The sequence below is a fragment of the Carcharodon carcharias genome, chromosome 7 (genome assembly GCF_017639515.1).
Source record: "Carcharodon carcharias isolate sCarCar2 chromosome 7, sCarCar2.pri, whole genome shotgun sequence".
Taxonomy (NCBI): Eukaryota; Metazoa; Chordata; class Chondrichthyes; order Lamniformes; family Lamnidae; genus Carcharodon; species Carcharodon carcharias.
Window position 1 is genome coordinate 163,069,063 of NC_054473.1, and position 20,582 is coordinate 163,089,644.

Sequence of the window (20,582 nt, forward strand, 5' to 3'; positions counted from 1 at the left end):
TAAATGCTTCAATGAGAGGTAGTCAATAACGAGGAGGAAGGAATTGCCGTTGTATCAGGATAGATCCATTCCCAAATGTTTCCATGTCCGGCATCGGACTGTGTGGGGGTAAGGGTCTCCCCTCTGGACTGGTTTGTGCAGCATGCACACCTGGCAGTTTAAAATCATCTCTTCAATTGCTCTTGATATTCCTGGCCACCACACTGCAGACTGGACTCGTGCTCTGCACTCTGTGATGCCCAAATGGCCTTGGTGGATTTGCTATAGAAACTTCGGCCAGAGGGAGACAGGAATGACCAACCGCTCATCATACACTCGCAGTTCGTCAATTACAGTGAAATGTTTCTGCCATTTGAAGTAAATTTTCATAACACTGCCGCCTGGATGTTGCAGTGGGCAATCTTTATGGATACAGATGCACTCTTCATCTTGCAACTGCTTCTGACATATCTGCTGAAGCTTTTTGGAGCTTGCCAACAACTGTGTTGTCACGAACTAGGAATATGACTCGAACTCGTCGACCAGATTGACATTGTGTGTCACAGGTTGGTTGCCAGTGGCCCTGGACAGCACGTCCATAGCTGTTTGATCCTTCCCCTGGTCATGTACTGTCACGTATGCAAAGCTCATGAGACACAAGCAGAACCTCTGAATTTTGGGGGGACATCCTGGCATGCTCTTTCTCATCCAACAGTGAAACCAATGGTTTGTAATCTGTCTTGATGATCAATTTCAGCTCAAAGTATAGTCAGAGAATTTCTCACAAGCCCATGTTTTACTGCAAGGGCCTCTTTTTCAATAACTGCATATCGCACCTGTGTGTCTGATAGCCCCTTAGACAGGGAATATACCGGTCAGCAGCATCCATCCAGCTGCGCCTGGAACAGAACTGCCCCTAGTCCTGTTGATGAGGCATCCAATGTCATTGTAGTTGGCAGGAATAGGTCGAAGTGAGCCAGCATATCTGGTGAGAGCAGCAGGTCTTTGAACTGGCAGAATGCTTGCTTTTGGAGCGCATCCCACCACCACACTCGGGCCTTTTCGAGAAGGTGCCGCAGAGGCTCTGTGCATCAGGTTGGGCAGAAATTTCATCGACTGTTTCACCATGCCCAAGAACCTTTGGAGATCTGTAATGGATGACGGGGTTGGAAATGCATAAGCAGCAAGTAATAGACAGAGCTAAGCGATCCCACAACAAATGGATTAAATCTAAACTCTGCAGTCCCGCCACATCCAGTCATGAATGGTGGTGGACAATTAAACAACTCACTGGAGGAAGAGGCTCCACAAATATCCTCATCCTCAATGATGGAGGAGCCCAGCACAGCAGTGCAAAAGATAAGGCTGAAGCATTCACAACAATCTTCAGCCAGAAGTGCCGAGTAGATGATCCATCTTGGCCTCCTCCAGAGGTCCCAAGCATCACTGATGCCAGTCTGCAGCCAATTCGATTCACTCCATGTGATATCAAGAAATGTTTCAAGGCACTGGATAGTGCAAACGCTATGGGCTCTGACAACAGAAACAAAGTAGCAGGTTAGCGTGTTTTGGGGGGGGGGGTGTGGAGGTGAAGGATTCAACTTCATGGAAAATTATGAAAAAACTGAAAAGAAAGGAGAGCCCAGTAGAGGCTATTAAAGTATCCAGAACATAAAATAGGACAGAGTGTTTGGAAAGGGCTAGGAATCTAACTTTAAGCACATCAGGTAAAGGGACGACAATGAGAAAGGGGACGGGAAATACAGGACTGAAGGTGTTGTATCTGAATGCATGCAGTATACAAAAAAAGGTAAATGAGCTTGTGGCGCAGATTGAAATTGGCAGGTATGATGTGGTGGGCATCACGGAGACATAGCTGCAAGGGGATCAGGACTGGGAGCTAAATAGCCAAGAATATACATCCTATCGACAAGATAGGCACATTGGCAGAAGGGTGGGGTTGCTTTGTTAGTAACAAATGAAATTAAATCGATAGCAAAAAATGATGCAGGGTCAAATGATGTAGAATCTGTGTCGGTACAGTTGAGGAACCGCAAAGGTAAAAAAAACATAATGGGAGTTATGTACAGGCCTCCAAACAGTAGTCAGGATGTGGGGCACAAGATGCACCAGGAGATAGAAAAGGTGTGTAAGGCAAGGTTACAGTGACCATGGGGGATTTCAATATGCAGGTAGACTGCGAAAATCAGGTTGCTAGTGGATCCCAAGAGAAGGAATTTGTGGAATGTCTACGAGATGGCTCTTTGGAGCAGCTTGTGGTGGAGCCCACTAGGGAAGAGGCAATTCTAGATTTAGTGATGTGTAATGAGGCAGATTTGAAAAGGGAGCTTAAGGTGAAGGAACCCTTAGGAGGAAGTGACCATAATATGATAGCATTTACCCTGCAATTTGAGAGGAAAAAGCTGGAATCAGATGTAACGGTATTACAGTTGAATAAAGGCAACTACAGAGGCATGAGGGAGGAGACGGCCAGAATTGACTGGGAGATGAGCCTAGCAGGAAAGACAGTGGAACAGCAATGGCAGGAGTTTCTGGGAGTAATTTGGGAGACACAGCAAAAATTCATCCCTAGGAAGAAGAAGCATATTAAATGGAGGACAAGGCAACCATGGCTGACAAGGGAAGTCAGGGACAGCATAAAAGCTAAAGAGAAAGCATTCAATGCAGTAAAGAGCAGTGGGAAACCAGGGGATTGGGAAGCCTACAAAGACCAACAGAGGACAACTAAGAAAGAAATAAGGAGAGAGAAGATTAAATATGAGGGTAAACTAGTCAGGAATATAAAAAAAAAATTCAAGAGTTTTTTTTAGATATATAAAGGGTAAGAGGGAGGCAAAAGTGGACATTGGGCCGCTGGAAAATGACGCTGGAGATATAGTAGTGGGGAACAAAGAAATGGCGGAGGAACTGAATAGGTACTTTGCGTCAGTCTGCACAGTGGAAGACACGAATGACATCCCCAAAGTTCAAGAGAGTCGGGGGGGGGGGCAGAGATGAGTATGGTGGCCATTACCAAGGAGAAGGTGATTGGAAAACTGAAAGGTCTGAATGTGGATAAATCACTTGGACCAAATGGATTACACCCCAGAGTTCTGAAGGAGATAGCTGAAGAGATAGTGGAGGCATGAGTGGTGATCTTTCAGGAATCACTGGAGTCAGGGAGGGTCCCAGAGGACTGGAAAATCGCTAATGTAACCCCCCTGTTTAAGAAGGGAGTGAGGCAAAACACGGGAAATTACTGGCCGATTAGCCTGACCTCGGTCATTGGTAAGATTTTAGAGTCCATTATTAAGGATGAGATTTCAGAATACTTGGAAGTGCATGGTAAAATCGGGCAAAGTCAGCATGGTTTCATCAAGGGGAGGTCATGCCTGACAAATAAGTTACAATTCTTTGAGGAGGTAATGAGTAGGTTAGACAAAGGAGAGCCAATGGATGTTATCTCCTTGGACTTCCAGAAGGCCTTTGACAAGATGCCGCACAGGAGGCTGCTCAGTAAGATAAGAGCCCATGGTGTTAGAGGCAAGGTACTAGCATGGATAGAAGATTGACAGTCTGGCAGGAGGCAGAGAGTGGGGATAAGGGGGTCCTTCTCAGGATGGCGGCCGGTGACTAGTGGAGTTCCGCAGGGGTCAGTGTTGGGACCACAACTTTTCACTCTATACATTAATGATCTGGATGAAGGAACTGAGGGCATCCTGGCTAAGTCTGCAGATGATACAAAGATGGGTGGAGGGACAGATAGTATTGAGGAGGCGGGGAGGCTGCAGAAGGATTTGGACAGGTTAGGAGAATGCTGCTCCTAGCATGCCCTCCTGCACTCTTCATTAAAGAAATGTATTCACTTGTTGAGCCTTTGTTTTCTTATTCAGGCCTGTTGCCAACACGTATCTTAAAACTTCACTTCTCCATAACGTCCAATTTTATTCCTGGTCTGGCCCTTCCACCTGCCTGAATTAGTCAGGCAATGTTGATTTACTATCCACGGCTGCTTCAGCAGCAGGGAGTACAGTTTTAATTTAAATTTTTTTTTAAATGTCGCCACAGTAACCGTTTTTTTTCCTGAGCTTGTTGGGATTTGGCGGGCTCCTGTCATGGTTACAAAGCCATGTTAAAGTTCAGTGATTCTGCAGAAAATCTGTTGACAAAAACGTTCTGGCCAGCTAGTTGCTTTCCTGAGCTTAGAAATTGAATTGAAGCTTATTTTTTGTTCTGGCTTTGCTTTAAAAACATTTTATCTGTTCGCGTGAGGTCGCAACGTGTTATGGTGCCGACTCTGGACCTAGGCTGCAGCATTCTCCAAGCCATGCTCATTAAAATAGTCGTTCTGCCAGAGATGCCTCACTATTACACCGAGTTTAAAAGTTCATTTCCTTCTTTTTTCTTGGAGTTTGCTCACCCTTCTGTGATCTGACTAGGTCTTTTGACTCTGCTTTCAATGGGGTTTCTCAACAGACCTCCACATGCTCTGGTGGAGTCCTTTTATGCTGCTCAATGGACATTTCTTCTGTCCGTCAGCCTACATGCCTGTAATAGAGCTTCTTAGGCAAAAAACAGCTGTGTATTCGAGCTCTTCAAGTTAGGCACACTTCTCTCAGGTCAGATTGCAGTTTTTTTACTTCTTCACTTTGAGGGATTTTGGGGTCCTTCACCATATTGTAAGGCTGTATGTTGTCTCATGAAGAGATCTAGAGGCTTGTATAGTTGAACAATGCCTGTTTATTAATAACACATAACTACATACATATATACAGGTTACAGTCCTGAGTAGGTCTATCTTCATGCTGACTTCTCCCAGACTCACTACTACTTCCATGTGACTCTCAACATCATAATGTGAGTGGTACTGTTTCCCCAGTCTCTCGATGGGCCGAATGGCCTCCTTCTGCACTGTAAAGATACTGTGATGCTGCGATTAATCCTTACAGTCCCGAACACCCTAATACTAAAATATCCTACTGCGTTACAGCACAACACACTAGGGCCAGGATTTTCTGGTGGTCGGGTAGGCCCTGCACGCGTGGCTGGGACTGGTCAGGAGGCCAACCTCAGCGCACGATCGGGCTCCAACCACAATTTAATGCTGGCTGGCCAATTAACGGCCAGCCAGTGTGAAACGCGCACTGCAGCGTTCAGCACTTCCGGGATATGGGGAGGAGGAGCACCAGCGCTGAATTTTGCTTATGTGCGCAGTAAAAGCTCCCTGAGGCACAGACCTGCCTCAGGGAGCTGAAGATTTTTAAAATTAAAAATTAAAAACTTAAGCAACTTTAAAAACATGTCCCATCATGTGACTCTGTCACGTGAGCAGGGACATGTTATGAATGAAACTATAAAATTTTTATTTAATTTTTCTTCGCTGTTGGAAACCTCATTCCACCTGTGGATGAGGTTTCCTAAAAAATCCAAAGGCCACTTGGCCTTTTCACCTGCCCGCCAACCGTAAGGCTGGATGGGCTGCGAAAAATTTCATTTATTTATTACTTTAATGCCCTTAATAGGCCTGTTAATTGTCGGCGGGTGCATTGCCGGCTTCCGAGCGTGCTGCTGACTGAAATATCATACAAGTGCGCGATGACGTCGGGACACTCGCCCAATGTCATCACCCATCATATTACGCTTGTTCGCGTCGGGTGCGCACCCACCTGATGAACGCAATATTCTGTCCTAGAATTCATTTCGAAAAGCCTCCATTTCAAGGAATACTGCACAGCCAAACATTCTAAAATATGGGTCTTCTTGTGTTCCTTTTAAGTGTCCAAGAGCTGAAGGCGGCAGTACCCATGTCCAGCCTCAACCAAGCTCCTCTATTAGTGATAAGCACAAACACAGAGAAATCCACTCTGTGAAGATCATGAAATTGCAAGATGGAGGAGGGTAGCTGGTGGAGCATATAACACAAGTGAGTAGGAACAAGTGCACTGGACTGACAACTCACATGTTGTCTTTTGTGTTTACTAAGACACCTAGGTCACTTTCAATTTCATCTTTTGCAATTTCAACACTTTTCATGGTGCATGTGTCCTAGTTTTCCTTCTTATGCTCACTACTTTACACTTATCTGTATTGTAGTTTATCTGCCATTTTTCTGCCTAGTGGCATACTATCTCCAATTCGTTTTATAGTTTGTTATCTCCTCTGATTCTATTGTTCCTCCTATCATCTGCAAAATTTATTAATTTTTGTTGAGTTCTAAAACCTGTCATTGATGTCCATTCAATACAGATTTAAAATATTATAGCACATCTGAAAGGTGTAAAGATTCAAGGTAAGTTAAGTTTATTTCCATTTATACAAGCTTGTGCTTTTCATTGAAAAACAATTTTTTTTTTAAATTGATTTTCACCAAAATTGTAAAAGAATCAGAAAGAGTATCATCTGCAAGTTTCACTATTGCTGTGTTCCTTTAATGGGCCAAAGTGGAAAAATTGTAATATTCACCTTTGACTGCTTTTTAAAAATATGTATTCTCAACCAGTACAATTAATTCCATTTGTTGGCAACACACTGAACTCTCAGAATAATATTGTAATATAATTTATACTTCCCTGCTTCAATAATAAATTGCATTTTTTTACCTCAGCTTTCAGTAGACTATTGGCCCTGAAGGATTGAATTTGGTTCCCCCGAAGTGTTGATTGAGGACTTCCAAGCTGTGAACACAAATAGATATACTTGTTTTAAAGAACCACTAATAATTTAAAAAACAATACAATGTAAACTTTATGAAGATGAATCTAATGTCTGCAAGGCATTATAAGTTGGTGGGCCCTACTTTCCAACTGCAAATAACTTTTGCAATAGCCTTCTATATCAGAACCTCCAAATTAACTGAGACAAATTAAAACAAAAATTCAGCCAGTTATTAGAGAGGTTATTTTGTTATTCATAAGTCTTTATGATACTTATATTGTAAGGCATTTAGATGGGTTTTTTATACCTCCCACTGTATTTAAGTTAATATGCTTAATCAGATTTTTTTCTGAACACTCCGAAATACATTGAGCATTTGATTATTGCTTTGCATCTTGATGAATCATAAGATAATAAGGAATTTCATTAACATTGCGCATTTGTGCCATATATCTGACAATATATGCACTGCTATCATATCTAAAGTTTCTATCACAAACACCAAGAAAGATGATTTCTGCAACATTTTTGAACCAAATGTAAATTAAACTGTTGCAAAGATCATGCGACCTTCTACATAAATAGCCCATCTTTAATAAAGAGGTAATGCACGAACTATCAAGTTATGGGCCAGGATATTTCGAATGGCAGGGTTTCCTGTCCCGCCATCTGAAGAGTCAACGGAGAACACATACCCACTGACTCTGCCTGACGCACAGCCATTACAAGCTAGAATGAGCATCAATTGGCTGCAGGCGGGACTCCGGCCCCTCATTTGGGATGAAGTCCTGCTTTAGAGAGCTGCCGGCCAATCAGATTGGATGGCAGCTCTCTAGTCCCTGCTGTGAAAGAAGGACTTCATGAAGACAATGGAGCCTAAATCCCAGGACGAGAAAAAAAGGTAAGTTTTGGGGATCTTTGGCCTGGGGGCGGGGTTGGATAGTGGGCAATTGGCATGTCAGGGGATTGGCCAGTGGGGGAGGGAGGGGGGATCCTGAAGTTAGAAGAGGGCTTCTGATGGAGCTGTAACCCTCCCCCCCCCTACACTTCCCATCTGAGGCCTAAACCCAATCATTTTTGGGTTTCCCCCACACCTGGGAAATCCTCCCGCCAGCCTATAAATTGAGGCTGGATGGGAAATGGCCCTTCAGTAGGCAGTAATTGGCTACTTAAGGGCCTCAACTGGGAAAAAGGTGGGCAGCCCATCCAAGGTCTTGCCTGTCCCAACACCAATTTTGACAGAATATTCCAGAAGTTGTAAGAAGCCCTTGTAGAAGGGACTGAGATATCCTGTAGCTTTCAAATGGAAATCCATTGGGTAGAACTTAATGGTCGTGGTGGTGGACCTGTCCACCAGCCGGAGACCTGTGGCACCTTACCGCAGGCAATCCGGATACCATCGGCCCAATTTAATGCCAATCAGGCACTTACCTGGTTGGCAGCAGGTCCTTGGCATTTTCAGGGCAGACGTCCCACCCCCGAGACCTGACAGCCAATCAGAAGCCGGCAGCTCTCCAGTACCAGCAGCAGTGGGATCGTCGCTGGAGCCCTGGAGGAAAGGGAGATGAGGCGGGATTGCTGGGGCTAGTCAGGAAGGCGCTGGCCAGGGTCAGGAAGGACGTCAGTATAAAGGACAGGTGGGGGTCTTCCCGCAGGGATAACCTTTGCCATCGATGGGTCCCCACATTGGGCACCAGGTGCCCAAGTAAGAGGGATCCACCCCACTGGGCTGCAGGCAAACCCACCAAAGCTTGCCTGGCAGGTTGCCAATGTGGCACGGCCCCCGCCTGCCACTAGTTGAATACCAGCAGCTATGGGATAAGGCCCTCAAGTGGCCCTTAAGTGCCCATCTAAGGGCCTCAATCCACCTTCGGGTGGGCTGGCCGTCATTGTTCCTTCCCGCCCTGGACTTAATCAGGGGGAGTCAGGGAGGTGTATCCATCCCGCATCTTTCCAAGCCCCTGCCTCCCTGCCTACCTCCGGGGGATGCATTGGGCGAAGCAGTGGGCTTGTCCCCCAACTGAAGAGCCGGTGGTCATTTCTGGGAACCCTGTCGGGATACGGTCCCAATCAGGTAGCCCACCAAGTGCTGCTGGGGTTCCCAGCTCCATCATGGTGACTTGATTGAAACATATAAGATCCTGAGGGCAGATGTGGAGAGGATGTTTCCTCTTGTGGGACAATCTAGAGCCAGGAATCACTGTTTAAAAATAAGGGGTTGCCCATTTAAAACAGAGATGAGGTGAAATTTTTCACTGAGGGTCGTGAGTTTTTGGAACTCTCTTCCTGAAAAGGTCATGGAAAAAGTCGTTGAATATTTTTAAAGCAGAGGTGGATAGATTTTTGGTAAGCAAGGAGAAGTTATAGGTTATCGGTGGTAGGTGGGATGCTGATTTCAGGTTACTATCAAATCAGCCATGATCTTATTAAATGGCGGAGCAGGTTCGAAGGGCTGAAGGGCCTACTCCTGCTCATTGTTCGTATATTCGTAAGGGAAATTTCCTGGCTCCAAGAATTGCTGGCAAATTGGAGTTCGGCAACTCTCCAATAATGGGAGCAGTAACCACTTCTGGTACTGCAGCAGACCCAGGCTGAAGATTGTTGCTGAAGCCCTGGAATGAAGCTGAGTGGGTTGGGATCACCTGCCACTCAGGGAGGTCCCGATGAGAGGGAGGTTGGGGGTCATTGTCAAGCACAGGGGGTGATCTCTGGAGCGTCACTCCGTTGAATTCAAGATACAGGAGAAGGAGGGACCCCCCTGCATCAAGCTGGAGGCATACCCGCTAGGGCTTACTTGGCAGTTTGCCAACATGGCATGGCCTTCGCTTGCCGCTGATATTCAATTACTTAAGGGCCTCAGTTAGCTTCCAGGCAGGAAGACTGTTCTTGAGTCTTCCAGCCCCAGATTTATTGGGGGGGCAGGGGGGGGGGAAGGTTGGGAAGGTGATGGGGTCTCCACCCTGCACATTCTGACCACATTATATGGCCTTTCTGCCTTCCAGTTCACCTCCGAGGGGCTTTAAATTCTGCCCAATGTTACACATCTATCGAAATAATTACAGTGGCAGAACAATTGGCACCTACTGTCTGGAAACAGCAACAACAAAAAAGATTTGCATTTATATAGGTCTTTTCATGACCAAAAAAGTCCCAAAGCACTTTACAGCCAATGAAGTTATTTTTAAGTGTAGTTCAACAACTTCAGACCATGAACTCTCTCCCCTATCTTCACCCCTTTTTTAATTCCCATTTTTAAAAAAAATATTTTTTATCCACTTATTTTAATTTTTATTCATTGTTTTATCCCCTTTTTTATCCTTTTTTCCATCCTTTTCCCCAAAACACTGCCCCCTCCTCCCAACCCACCTCCAAAAGGGCCATTTTGTTACTTGTTCCATGTTGTTCTTTCACAGAGTGCTTACCCTTGTTCTGCTATTAACACATTCTGCTTTCTTACCTTTATGCCACTATCAGCACCTCCTTTAGCCCTTACCACTACCATTAACACTCCCTTTGTCTTTTTGTCCATGACATCTTTATCAATCTCTCCATATCCCCTGCCTATCGCTGGCCTTCTATCCAGCTTCACCTGCTCCACCCCACTTAAACAGTATAAATTTAATCACACTTCTACTTACCTTCAGCTCTGATGAAAGGTCATTCTGACTCGAAACGTTAACTGTTTCTCTCTCCACAGAGGCTGTCAGATCTGCTGAGTTTTCCAGCACTTTCTGTTTTCTTGGCCTTAGTTTTTTTCTGTGCAGTATTTTTCTCATTATTATAGTTTCACCTTGTACACTGTTTATAGTTTTGTGACAGTACTTTGTATTTCAATATACTTTTGATAGTAATCACCATCACGTCTGTAATCCATATTTCTGTTACAATGAATGCCTATATTATTCTTTGCAATTTTCTCAATAATACATATTGCACTGAAATGTGTTTTTCTGAGTACTCAGAAATACTGTTTTTGGTAAGTTGTAACATCCATGAGCTGAAAATTGTGAAGATTGATGTCTTCAGCCCCTACCACAACATATCCTCATCACCAACACCATCCCTCTCCCTAGCAATGTTTCAGGCTGAACCAAATTGTTAACAATCTTAACAGGATTGGACTCTGAGTAATCTTTTCTATTACAAAGGCTGCAAATTTCCACTTCAATAGCATTGCCCATCTCCACATTTATTTCAGCCCAATTGCTGCTGAAATCCCCATCTATGTCTTTGTAATCACCAGACTTGGTTACTTCAGCCTTCTCCAGGCCCAACTCCCACTCTGTTCTCCATAAGTATAACATTCTACCGTTCACATCCTATCCTACAGCAAATCTGCATCAGCAATCCCCTACACCCAACCACATTGGTTCCTGGCCCCTCAAAGTATAAATTCTCACCTTGGTATTTATGTTTGCCAGTGGTCTTAAACCCCCCTCTACCTCATACAGTCTTTTGGTGTTGATACAAAAGTATTGAATTTGGCAAATGAGAGAAGGGCTTTTAGGAAAAGGTAGATTGGGAGCTTAGCTCAGCAGGTGGTAGATGCAACTTAGTGTGAATTATGTGTGATAAATACATTTGGAAGAAAAAAACAAGGAATAGAATATATATTCAATTTCAAGTAAATAATTTCCTGGAAGTGTACACACAAATAGATAAAGTCACAAAAGGCCAACATAATTTTGGGTTTTGGAAATTGGAAAATAGAATACAAGAGTAAAGAAGTAATAGTTAAATTAAATAAAACATTGATTAAGCCATTTATAGAAAGAATATTGGAAGCAGAGACAGCATAAAAAAATTGGGTTGGATTTTACGGGGTTCCACGGTCCCCACTCCCCTGGCTAAAAAGTGGGGAGCAGCCCCTCCATGATCCCTATGGTTGCCCTGCAGCAACATTGGAAGCAGGATTAATTGTTTTAAAGTGAGACTTACAAACTTTTCTTGGGAGGAAGTCACACCTTAGAGAACTCTGTAGTTCCAGGACATCAGCTGAGAGTGGCGGTCATTGCTGGTGCAACAGCAGTGCCACCATGCCAAGGAGGCCAGGTAAGTCTAGGTTGGGAATCTCAGCAAGGAGGGTGCGGGGGAGGTTCACGGCACTGGTGGGGGAGCATGGTTAAAGGAGGGAGTGACCTTGGGGGGTACCTCCAATGGGCACAGGGGACCTGCAAAGGGGGTTCCACTGCGCCCCACCGACACCTGCCTGCACAGCTAAAGCTGCCGGGCAAACCAAATGGCTTTGGCCTGACCGCACCAAGGGTAAAATACCAGTGCGAGCGGGGTGAGGCCCTTAAGTGGCCATTAATGGGGTGAGGTGGGCGGGCCACCCAGAGCTTCCCCTGTGCCCAGTAAAAATTTCAGACAGGTCGGGAGCCAGCGGATAGGCGGCGAAGTGTGTCCTCCGTCTTCAGTGTGTAAAATCCAATTTATCAGGTTGATGCCAGAAGGCTGAGAGGAGATGTAATAGATTGTTTTAAAAAATTGAGAGTTTTCAAGAGCATGTATAAGGAAAATCTATTTTCTGTGTCTGGGGAGTTAGTGATGAGGGGACAACGATTTAAAATCATCTCAAGAGTGAATTGAGGGATTAGGAATGGATTGTTTGGAGCGTGGAATATTTTACATAGAACATAAGAATATAAGAACTAGGAGCAGGAGTAGGCAATTCAGCCCCTCAAGCCTGCCCTGCCATTCAATACAATCATGGCTGATCTCATTTTGGCCTCAACTCCAATTTCTCGCCCTCTCCCCATAACCTTTCAACCTGTTGCTAATTAAAAATCTGTCTATCTCCTCCTTAAATCTATTCAGCATCCCGGCATCCACTACACTCTGAAGTTGTAAATTCCACAGATTCACAACCCTTTGAGAAGAGTAATTCCTCCTCATCTCTGATTTAAATCTACCACCCCTTAGCCTAAAACTATGGCCTCTTGTTCTTTTTTCGCGACAAAAGGGCCAAGTCAGAGACTATTGCATTCTTTGAAGTAAAAATGGATAAATATTTTAAGCAGAAGGAGATACAAGGTTGTGAGGACGGGCAGAGTAACGGGGTTCTCAATTTGTTTGCATCTGAATGCAACCCGCTGCCATGATATAAAAATTCTATGATCACCTGTAATACTGCACAAGCATATTTATACTGTATAAAAAATATTGATACAATTACAAAAAAACAAATATTGCTTGTCCTTATATATTTCATGCTTGGTAATTTAATGCCTCTGTAACTTGGAGAATTTCAAAGGTTCATTGGACAGTATTTGTGCACATAGTAAAGACTCCAGTTGAAGTGTGTCTCCACTTCCAGTACAAATAAAACCAAAATTCAATTAGCTACTGGAGTAGGGAATGTGCCAACCTGTAAAATGCGGCCCAATGTCTTATGCTATCTCTGCTTCCAATATTCTTTCTATAAATGGCTTAATCAATTAATTTTGCAGGACTGCTGGTTTTGTGTTTTTTATTCATACCTCCACCTCCTCAGTATACTTCAGCTTGATGAAGGAAATTCTGTAATATTGTTATGTGGGTGTTGTTGTTTTGAAGCTGCTGGCTGAATTTAAAATTTATCCTTATCTGGTATTTATTGTGTGCATTTAAAGGGATTTTTTCCAATACTTTTTAATTTATCTTGTTCCCACTGAAATTACACCTTCGAAAAGAGAGAATATATTACATAACGTGAGTACATGTTCATTTTTGGGCTTTCAATAATAAACATCCACTGATCAGGGTTGGACATAAAAGTCAGGCTTTCTCACATCCCACGAATCAAAATATATGTTAAAAAATATCCCAGCTGTTTGTTCCAGATAATCAGCTATGAAGGATAGAACTGGAACCTAAACATGACACACTTATAAGCTTTTATTTACGGATTTTCGCCTCAATGGAGAGCCTCACAAACAGAGGAATTATGCAAAGATTGCAAGTCCCGCCCCCAAAGATGGAACTTCCTATTTTTGCAGGGGTGGGAATGGGGGCGGGGCATGTTTTGTGGATGTGCATTTATGAAGATAGCTGGCCATTTAAGTCATCAGCTGCCTTAATTGAAGTGGGATTTTGGTAGCCTTGGAGTGTGAAAACCTAAGTGTGTAGAGTAGGCCTGGTAAGAGCAGGTCTGAACTTTGTGGATTCATTTGGGTAGCCAGGGTAGCTCTTTGGGGAGGTAAAGTACCCCTTTGGAACTTGTCCCGGGACACGTTTGGGGGAGGTAATGTGCCCTTTGGTGGAGATAAGGTGCCCTTCGTTGGAGGTGGTGCCCTTTGAGGTAGATGAGATGTCCTTTGGGAAGTAAGATGCACCTTAGAATTGTTAAAAATAGACATAAATGTGCATTAACCCATTATTGTCAAGCTCACTGGAACTGTCAAAAGATCTGTCAAAATCAACTGTCGAAACTGTTAGAAGCATCTGTCAAGAGGGCCTGTTAAAGGACCTGCCAAAAGTGTCAAGAGGAACTGTCAAAGGGACCTGTCAAGCTGTCAAGGCCTTTAAAAGTCCTGCCCTTTAAATGTCTGAAAAAAAAATGTCTGGAGTGTTTAAAAAAATGATTACTTGCTATTTCACTCTGTCTGTTGACATAAGCCCAAAGGTTTCCATTACTGGATTAGCGCACATGACTGATTTCACAACCATCCATTATCACAATAGGGTGCCTACCATTTCACAGAGAGCAACAAGTGGTTATAAACTCCTTGATGTGGGACTATGAATTCCAATGCTTATTGTTATAAGGGAGAGTGCACTTGAATGAAATATTTGTTGTTAGAAGACTTTATTTAGCTAAAGGAAAGTAAATGTAGTAAGTGGGTTTTATGCAGGAAAGTTTTTTTTTCAATATAGTGAAGTCTGCAATATACACTTAGGACTTTATTTCATAGAACTTTATCTTATTTCTTCTCTGCATGGCTCCTGAGGTATGCTCATGGTGGATATTAGGTGAGTTGGCATAGTAGGTGTGAGGGCAAAGGGTGGTGGGCGGGGAACATGAGCTGGCATGGGTTTGCATTGTTGGCATAGCGGCAATAAAGGGCCATGTGGGGTGGATGGAAGGGCATAGATTGGCATAAGGGTTATACGGGGTCAATGTAGGGTCGGTGAAGGGGCATGAGGGGCAATAGGGGTTATTTGGGGGTGCCACCACTGCCATCGCCTCCCAATCTACATCTTGAGCACTGTGTACAGTTTGGGTTACATAGCTAAGAAAGGGCATATTTATCTTAGAGGGAGCACAACAAAGCCTCACTAGACTGGTTCCAGAGATGAGGGGATTATCCCATGAGGAGAGATTAGGTAGACTAGGCCTACATTCCCTGGGGTTTAGATAAATGAGAGGTGGTCTAATTGAAACATATAAATTTCTAAAAGGATAGATGTTGAGACAATGTTTCCCCAGTTGGGAAATCCAGAATCCAGACCCCAGGTCATAGGACGGAATTTTACTTGCCTGCTGGCATCAGGCGTGTTCGGTGGCGTGAGTGGATACGGTGTGAAGGCCGAAAATCGTTCGCTCTGCCCATCAATGGTGGGCCACGGTTCCCGTCATTAGATGTCGGGAACCTCATTGTAATGCATCTGCATATCATAATGAGTCCAGCTCACCAGAATCATCCCCCTGCGCTGGATTATCCGAGAACATCGGTATTATTGCACGCAGACGTGTTTCACAACAGCATATATATGGCGTGCACTGGCAGGTTGCACTTCAAGGGGAACTCAGAGGTGAGTGCACAGTAACATTGCACAGCGCTCGCCAGGGTCGACTGTTGAACTTCAAGGTTGAGTTGTGTTTTGGGTGGGCGTGGAGGGGTTCCCTGCAGTTGGGACAAGCTTGGTTGGGTGGGGGGGGGGGGGTGCTGCCCTGTGGTTGAGGCGAGTTGGGGGGGTGGTGGGGAACAAGTGCTGCACTGCGGTTAATGGTGGTGGCCAAGCAGTAGGGAAGCTTTGTATAAAGTGACCATTCCCGTGCAGCAGAGACAGTTCAGGCGCAGCCACATTGACATGCGTGGAGTCAGGCTTCTAGATTATCTGCCCACTCAAGCAACACAGAGGCACAGAATTGCCATCAAGTGCTCCAGACCTTTTCACCCCTTGGGCACAATCTGCAAACTTATGAGCATTTTAGTGGACTGCAGGATAGTTGGATGACTGCGCACGTTGTACAATCTCCTTGCAAAAGTTGACCATGGGGCAGTCACTGGTGGAGGCAACCACAGCCCCTTGCAATGTCATCATTCCGGTTTGGGCCAGTCTCCCCCATGGTCCAAGCTAACAGCCTTGCAGTGCGGTCTGAGCCTAAGCGGAGAGCACAGCATGCAGTCCAGTGGACAAAGCTCCTGCTAATTGGTCAGGTGGAGTGGGGTGGAGGTGCCTGGGGTTTCAGGCAGCCATGCAGCGCACTAAACTTTGGCTATCCAAGTGGCAGCCAACACTTTCCAGGATGCATTAAGGGGTCTTCAGACTTAACTAAAAGAGGTTCCTAGGACATCCAAGCTAACCCACGCATCACTCTCTTTCATCCTGCAGAAGGAGTACATGAGGAACGTGGGGAGCCTGGTGAACTAGCTGTATGCCTCATGGCACACACAGAGCGGAGACAAAGGAGAAGAAGAGCGGAGACAAAGGAGAAGAGAGTGATGGAGGCACCTAGCTGCACAGACAGAGGAACTGCACCCTCAGGAAGAAGGGGGGGCTGGGGCTCCTGCACGTGCTGCTGAACAGCCAGAGAGCTGTTGCTGGTCGACGCCTAGCTAGACCAAGGATCTATAGGCGCCATGTTTCATTCCTGCAGATGACCAATAACCTGTGTCGCCGAAGACTGCACATGTCTAGGGAACTGGTCGGTCACATCTGCCAGCTGCTGCAGGATTTGGCGCCATTGGGACATGGAGGGCAAACACTGCCCCTGAAAGTGACCACGGCACTCAATATTTACACCAGTGGCTCCTTTCAGGGCTCCACAGGTGACCTGTGTAGGATATCACATGCCTTCACTCACAAATACATCCATGAGATCATGGATGCCAGCTTCGCAAGGGCAGACAACTGTATGCATTTCACCCAGGATCAGGACAGCCAGGATACAAGAGGGATTGGATTAGCCCAGGACTCAGGTTTCCCACAGGTGCAGGGTGCCATCGACTGCACTCACATGCCGCTCAGTCCTCCATTGCATCAAGTGGTCAACTATGTCAACCACAAGGGCTTCCATTCGCTGAATGTTCAGCTGGTGTGCGACCACCACAATGCATCCTGCACGTCCGCACACGGTTTGCAGGGAGTGTCCATGATTCGTGCATTCTAAGTCGGTCATATATCCCTGATGTCTTTCAGAGTCCACAGAGACTGCTGGGATGACTCCTCTGGGCCAAGGGCTACCCACAGAGGACGCAAATGATGACACGCGTGCAGCGGCTTCAGCGTACAACAGAACAAAGGTTTAACGAAGCTCACGCTGTAACTTGTAACTTGGTGGAGCAAACCATTGGGATGCTGAAAATGAGGTTCCGGTGCCTGGACTGATCTGGTGGAGCCCTACAATATAGTCCACAGAGAGTGCCGTGCATCATCGTCACCTGCTGCGCCCTTTAAACCTGGTGCTGCAACGGGGAGAGGAGCTGGCTGAGGAGGAGTTGGAGATCTCCTCCAATGAGGAGGGCATTGATGGGGGTGAGGGTGAGGAGGTCCTCGAAGGCGACAATGACGGCGATAAGGCCATTGCACTGGCCAGATGAGACAGATGCACTTGGGGGGTCCTCATAGCTGCTAGATTCATAGAGGATGATGACAACATGCAGTGAGGAGATACTATTGATCCTGATATTGTATCTATGAACGTTTGACTCCTGCCTGGCTGATGGTAGTGCATATGTCCTCTGTGATAAGGTTTCTGTCTTTGGGGCACAGCGGAGGTCCTAATAGTCACTCGATTCTAGGTATATGATGACGACATGCAGTGAGGACACTCCACAGATCTTCAAATAGCCTATGTGAATGCCTGACTCCTCTCTGGCTGAGGGCAGCTTGCTTGCGCTCTGTGATCAGGGTCATATCGTGGAGATGCAGCCATGAAACTTTAAATACACCTGATCCTTTGTCTGCCTTCAGCACCTGACCGCTTCAAGGACACAGCATCACCGGTCATAGATCTGAACAGATGCGGGCCAGCCCCACCTTAAAGGCATTGAGAGCACACAAGGAGAATGACAGAACTCTGCGACCCCTGGCAACGACATTTGGAAGCAATGACAATCCCCATCAAGGTGCATCAGTAAAGTGTCCAGGGGTGAGAGGCCGGACCATTGCTTTAGTCTAAAGGCTGCACAAAGCACAGGGAAGAGGCCTTGGACTGAGACACCTGCTTTTATCGGATGGGCCGGGCACTCCCGGAGTCTCCTGTGTGGACAGCTGTTCCACCTCCCTATGGGGCTTGAGTGCCTAGTTGACTCCTTGAGGAAAAGGGGCAGCTGGAGTGAGATCAAGCTGCCCTGACACCCCTCTCACTTACACACTGCTGGAGGCCAACTACGGCATCAGCAATGGAGCTCAGCCCACACAGCAGTGCAGGAGTGACATTCTGTACCAAGGTGTCCATGGAGGCTGACAGCTTACCAGTGTTGATCTTGGTGCTTTGGCATGCTGGTGCTATCACCTCAGCTTGAAGGGGGATGGACTCCTCCATCATGCCTTCCAATCTGATGAGTGCAGCGGAAATCCCTTCCTGATGTTCTCAAGCTTGCCTTTACAGCTCCAGCAATTAGTCATCATCAAAGGCTCATCATCTGACTCGGACTCAGCGGTCCTCCAAGTGCTGGAGACCTGGGAAGTCCCTGCTTCCATCTGCTGTGGATCAGGTAGTGCAATATACTCACCAGATTGTGATCCCAAAGCTACTCTAAAGCTAGGTCCCTCCCCTGGTGGAGGGTATGGGTGAGCGCTGTGATGGGTCTGCAATGAAGGTACCTTCAGATTCCTCTTCAGAGGTTTCTCGGGGCTTGATTGGAGGCCCTGGGTCATGGGCTCCATTGGCTGTTTCCCAGATATGCGTGCAAAAGCTCGGAGAGATAATTAATGCATGGCAGAGGACTGCAGAACAGGACACATCACTCACAGCATGGTTGTCTGATGGATGTTGCACTGCTGGGTCCTCACTTGGTAGAGCACCATTGACCTTACCGTCAGCACAGGAACGGCCCAGATCCTCGCCAGTCAGCTGGATGGCTCTATTTTCAAAGTTCGTGACGACCTTGATTTCAGGCATTCCTCCACCAATCTGTGACCTCTCCCTCTTGTTGTGTGCCAGTTTGTCCTGGATGAATAGAGATGGAGAGAGTGTAAGCAGGATGCCTGCCAGGCCAGCTGATAATTATGCCTGGCATGTGTGGGTGATGCGTGGCCCCACGGACGGAATGAGGACAATGAAGGTGTGTATGAGAGAGTGAATGGTGATGTCCCTTGAACTGGCAGCGAGCGAGAGCACTGTGTGATATGTGGTGACTTGGGAGTGATGATTAGAGTGACTTACCTTGGCAGAAAGGAGGAGATCATTCATCCTTTTTCGGCACTGGGGGATGTCCTCTTTTATAAGGCATTGGCGCTGACCACCACTGCCACCACCTCCCATGCTAGATTAGTGATGTTGCTGCCCATCCTGTGGTCAAAGCGGAGGTAGAGGACATCATGGCAGGCCTCCACTGTGTCAGAAAGGCACTCGAGGGACACGTCAGTCTCCTTGCCTCTAGGGGCCATGTCTCCTTTCCAGCTGTCCTGGGCTGGAAGCACTGAGAGGTGTGCATGCGGCTGCACTTTAAATATGGTACCTGCTTGATGAAGCGGCGAGGTGATGGCACGGTGACTGAATGAGAGCCTGCCACCATCAAAACGGCATGTTTCCAGGGAGTGCATAATTAATGAGGCAGTGTTGGGACAATACAGTGTGAAAAACATCCTTTTTCCCGCCTGCTACCGCACTTGGTGCAAATCTAGGACAATTCCGCCCACAGTCTCAGAATAAGAGGTCATCCATTCAGGACTGAAATGAAGAGAAATTGCTTCACTCAAAGGTTGGTGAATCTTTGGATTCTCTGTCCCAGATAGCTGTGCATGCTCAGTCATTGAGTATATTCAAGACAGAGATGGATAGATTATTGGAGACCAAGGGAATTAAGCCATTGTGTGGAGGTGATGGCATAGTGGTATTGTCACTGGACTAGCAATCCAGAGACCCAGGGTAATGCCCTGGGGACCTGGGCTTGAATCCTGCCACGGCAGATGGTGAAATTTGAATTCAGTAAAAATCTGGAATTAAAAGTCTAATGATGACCATGGAACCATTATCGACCTTTGTAAAAACCCATCCGGTTCACTAATGTCCTTCAGGGAAGGAAATCTGTCATCCGACATGTGGCTCCAGACCTACAGCAATGTGATTGACTCTTAAATGCCCTGTGAAAAGGCCTGACAACTCAGTTGTAACAAACCACTACTAAGTCACAAAAAAGGAATGAAACCGGGAGGATTAGCCTGCATCGACCCAGGCACCGGCAACAATGGCAATCATAGCCCTGTCGACCCTGCAAAGTACTCCTTACTAACATCTGGGGGCTAGTGCCAAAATTGGGAGAGCTGTCTCACAGACTAGTCAAGCAACAGCCTGACGTAGTCATCCTCATGGAATTATACCTTACAGATAATGTCCCAGATTCTGCCATCACCATCCTGTCCCACCGGCAGATCAGATCCAGCAGAGGTGGCTGCACAGTGGTATAGAGTCAAGAGGGAGTTGCCCTGGGAGTCCTCAACATCGACTCCAGATCCCATGAAGTCTCATGGCATCAGGTCAAATATGGGCAAGGAAACCTCCTGCTGATTACCATGTACCACCCTTCCTCAGCTGATGAATCAGTGCTCCTCCATGCTCAACATCACTTGGAAGAAGC